Source organism: Schistocerca gregaria, chromosome 1 (genome assembly GCF_023897955.1).
Source record: "Schistocerca gregaria isolate iqSchGreg1 chromosome 1, iqSchGreg1.2, whole genome shotgun sequence".
Lineage (NCBI taxonomy): Eukaryota > Metazoa > Arthropoda > Insecta > Orthoptera > Acrididae > Schistocerca > Schistocerca gregaria.
In genome coordinates this window covers 673,419,423-673,424,167 of record NC_064920.1, presented here as the reverse complement: position 1 = coordinate 673,424,167, position 4,745 = coordinate 673,419,423, and positions in this window count along the sequence as shown.

The following is a 4,745-nucleotide window of genomic DNA, read 5'->3' as shown; positions in this document are numbered from 1 at the left end:
GATAATTCGTACATGAAGCAGCCCTTCGGTGAATGAAACGTGCGCAGTATTCTCTGAAAGAAATGCGTTTTACCTACTTGAGTTATATTTTTTTCAAGCCTGACTGTTGACATGCACATTGCACTAACCATGATCGCTTAAGCTTCAGAGAACCAAATTTTGGCGAGACAGTAACTATTGCTCAAAGAGCTTCTTCACCAACAGACGCAGGTTTGTAGCTGTTTACTTTTTGAGAAGCTACTAATCCAGATCGTAATGAACACAATTGTTCCTTACAAACAAATGGAGAGTGTTGTTGCAACCATAGCTGAAATGTTCTGTGAATTTTTTCGTCAATTTCTACCCGCCCACTCCTCAGTTCAACTTGTTGTGACTTGAAATCCAGTATAAATTGCAGAACTGTTCCATAGCTTCACATATGTGATGGGGAATTGATATATCGCAAATTCATCGGTTCAACACTCTTCCATGTGAAACGCCTTTGTTTCTTCATAAGGGTTTGTTCTGTCGTCATGTCAGTCCATACTCCACACCAGTACTTACCAGAGCATCGAACCGTGAAGAAGCTGTCCTTGGTGAACTTATCGAACACCCCTGGTTTCATGGTTTGTACAGTTTTTCCGTGTTCTGGAGGTACAAATGACAAGTCTTGGCATGAAAAGTGTCCAGTTGCATGGAACATTGGGAGCGTTTCTCTCTCACATTCTATATGGAGCTCCCAATTCCCCATAAGCTCTGTCTGGGAAGAGGACATTTTCTGTTTCTTATTACAACACCCCATATGAGTATTTTCCCCGAAGTTTCAAAACTTTATAAATTTTTCCCCCATTTGCATATTTTCTTACTAATTTGCCTGGGATACTACTGAGAGTGTGAGCGACATCTGGGTACGCGGCATTCACGCAATAAGCGGCAGCATCCATTGGTACACTTGGGTGTCCTACGTGCGAGCAATGATCTCCCACTACAAGACAACTAGAGCCGACTAGATGTTTATGTAAAATAGAACACTGTAATTAGAGAATAAGGCAGCAAAAAAAGCTCTGTTAGGACAGTAAGGCGATAAAGGAGCGCTGTGCACGAAATTACCAAGGTACGATTTTCATGGAGAATTTCATAGTTTATATCATCTACGAAGACCACCCGACAAATTTACACACGGATGAGCAGAAAGACATTACACTATATCATCAATAAATTACAGACTAATGTTTCCTACATGATCAATAACTTTCAGCAACCGATAAGTGCGGAAGGATGACTGGCTACAGTAAAGGTAGAAGGATAAGGCCCACATTATAATTGTGTGATGTAATGGTTGTGTTGCAGGCAAGTATCTGGACATTTTGTTCTGTCCAGTGTTCAGTTCTCACTACTACATACCTCTTTACGGACTCTCTTTAAGTTTTATCTATGCTGTTTACATTGTATTTCGAAGTGCATTTTTAAGGTCTTGCCTAAGCACTTGCTCTTTAAATGCATACACAGCATCCCAGTATATCACACACATCAAATTCTCAATGAAATGGAATTAACAACCACGAAATTCTACTTATATTTGATTGTTGAGAGCATAATTCATCAGCAGTTAGTGTTAAGGCCGAGCATTTCAGTTAATCCAAACAGTCTGTATAAGTAAAGCATACAAAATGATTGAAAAGGAAATCAAACGTTTTGAGAAATGATTTGTCTAAAAGTAAGAAATACAACATATTAGAGAAACATTTGATGCAACTCATTTTTTGTACGTGATGTCAAGCTTCATTCAAAGGTACGTCAAACGTTTCTCCGATCTATTTTATTTCTTTTAGACTAATCATTTCACACAATAATTTACAGATTTCTTTCATTTTCATGTTTTATTCAGAACGCATAACTGATTGACACCTCATTTGCCAGTCTAACCTCTTCTGTGCTCGAAATTCCTAAATTTAGTACTTTATTCAAAGGAAAACTTTTTGACAAATATCACACGAATATATCTTTTTATGCGCGAGACAGCTAGCTAGACCTTGAACAGATGACACTGTTTACATAGCTGTTCGTGAAACATTTCAATTTTTCTTGGAATCCGTAATTAACTTTTCCTTAATCATCCTTATTTCAAGCAATCAAATATTGCCATGAAAAACTAGATCTCGTGCTGGTCACTTTGATACCACATTTGTCCCCTTCTCTCTTTGTTTGATCATGGAAATTTGGACGGAAACTCATTGTGTAATTTATAAGGGGTCTTGTTTTCGCTCCGCTCAAATGTTTGATAAAAAAAGTGTTAATGACACTGTAAAACACGTCCTTTTTGCGAGCTGTCATGTCAAAAAAAAAAAAAACTTTGTGTCGTTATCTTGAACCGTTTATGAGTCACTATTTTTGCGACCACTAGATTCCCAATACGTAGGAAAGGATTCGGACGCGCCGCAAACGACCCGTCCGCGAATATAACCCCCAATATCTCAAGAGTGAAGAGAGATCATAACGCTCTCAACTTTAAATACAATTTCGATTTATTACATTTCATATGCAATAATGTATGGCCTAAAATAAACCATACGCAAAGACTACACAATACGATTTTACCTCTGCAAACTCTTAAAAAATTAAGTGCCTTTACTTCGTTTCGTACAGCACAGTAATGACGAAAATAAATTTAGTTCTTTATCGAGCGAAGATAGTAAGTTGCGGAAGAATAAAATTTTTTCACCGAATAGTTTTCTTAAAATCGGACGATATAGCAGCTAGCGCGTCTGCTCTCTCGGGTCGTAAGTTGTAGCAGAGGACAAGCAGTGTCACGAACGTCGCTCACATAGGACACTTCCATTACAATACATGCTGTGTGTCTCGTTGTCTGAAGCTGTCGCGCGCTGACGGTCGTTTCTGTCGCTTAGATAGGACGCTGCCTAACTGCCCTTCCTGCAGCTAATGGGATCACAACATAGAATGTTTAGTGCAGAAGACTTAAGTGACGACATTATACGTTAAAGTAAATGAGCCTCACTTGAAGCTGTTACCCCAAATCGTGCAACTAACCGTTATTATTAATATAACTTTTTAAAATTATTCTTAAAATATATTTCTCATGACAGAGGCAATGCATTTCGTGTAGTATTTTGTTTTCTCTAAGTACACTAAGATGTAACAGAACAGCATATACCATCTTAGATACTTAAGTCTGAATTACTGTATCAGTTTTATGCTAAGAATGTGAGTGAATAGATATGGGTCCCAGATCAAAACTGAAATTTTTTGCAGTATTTTGCTCCAGAATGAACGTTCGAATTCATCATGGCATTAATTAAAACATAAGCACAATTACACTTAATATTCCTAATGTGTTTGCACAATTGGCTTCAGGTTTGAAATATGTGTGCTATGATGGAGTATTAAATCTGTTTCTCTATGAAGGAGTATTAAATCTGTTTCTTGGAACACCATACACACTATTTTTGGTATGCTAGAACTAATAATAATAATAATAATAATAATAATAATAATAATAATAATAATAATAATAACATAAACATAAACAAAAAGTTAACACGACTCTGAGCAAGCAAACCATGTTGGCCGGAACGGGGGAAGTTCAAAAGAAATCAAATGGCTCTGAGCACTATGGGACTTAACATCTATGGGCATCAGTCCCCTAGAACTTAGAACTACTTAAACCTAACTAATCTAAGGACATCACACAAGGTGAAGTTCACCTGCCTAGTTCAGAGATTTGTCTCCCTTGCACCCACGAGTATCTAGCTTTCATTCAGGTGACTAGTGTCTCAATCATAGCCGTTTCATGTTGAGAATACATGTAGAGGGCAGTGTTGTTGCAGGATTATTGATTCTGGGGCATAAGGAAGAACGAGTCTCGGTGCCAGCACAAAGGTGAACTCTCTTGCATAGCTTTAGTGAGACCGATAAGCTTTTAATGGTTCTGTCACACAGACTGATCACCACCAATAGTGCCACAATCTCTCATTCTCACAAACTGCAGAAAGACCTGGTATAAAGTTTAGACTTCTGCTTACATTCTGGTAATGATGAATTTATGCCCCTATATTTGCTTTACTGATGAAAAAAGTTTGGTGTTTCATTCATTCATTCATTCATTCATTCATTCATTCATGCACACTCCTTGAAGCCAGTAACAAAAAAAAAAAAAAAAAAAAAAAAAACAGCACAATTGGTAATTATAAATCTCCCTTTTCATGTTTATGGGTTACAGTGACGGAATACCAGATGTAGCCTATTAAGTGGAGATTCCACAAAACTGAAACTTTTAAAAATTAATTAGAGTCGCTGCTGCTGTCAAACTTAACTCTATGAATAAAAAAGAAACAGAACTCAGTAATTCTCAAAAATTTCGAGGTGACTATTGTACATGTTTTAACTCTTTAAGCATGAAATCCATAACAAAATGGGGCAATGATAAGAGTGCACTAACCATGAGCCCCACCACAGGACAGAAAATGATTGTCCCCCCTTAGGTGATGGGCACTGAAGGCATTCTATCCTACAAGTGACACTCTTCCCATTTGTGTGAACACATGCATATATCTTGTAGATCATAATTGAATATTTTTCGGCTTGTTGTGTGCAGTCGACTGATGTTAACTGTATATGTGCAGTTGTCAAGAGTATCGAAATTACTTCATCCATCTAAACAATAATTAGTATATACAATTAAAAATTAGAGAGAGAGAGAGAGAGAGAGAGAGAGAGAGAGAGAGAGAGAGAGAGAGACCATATCATCT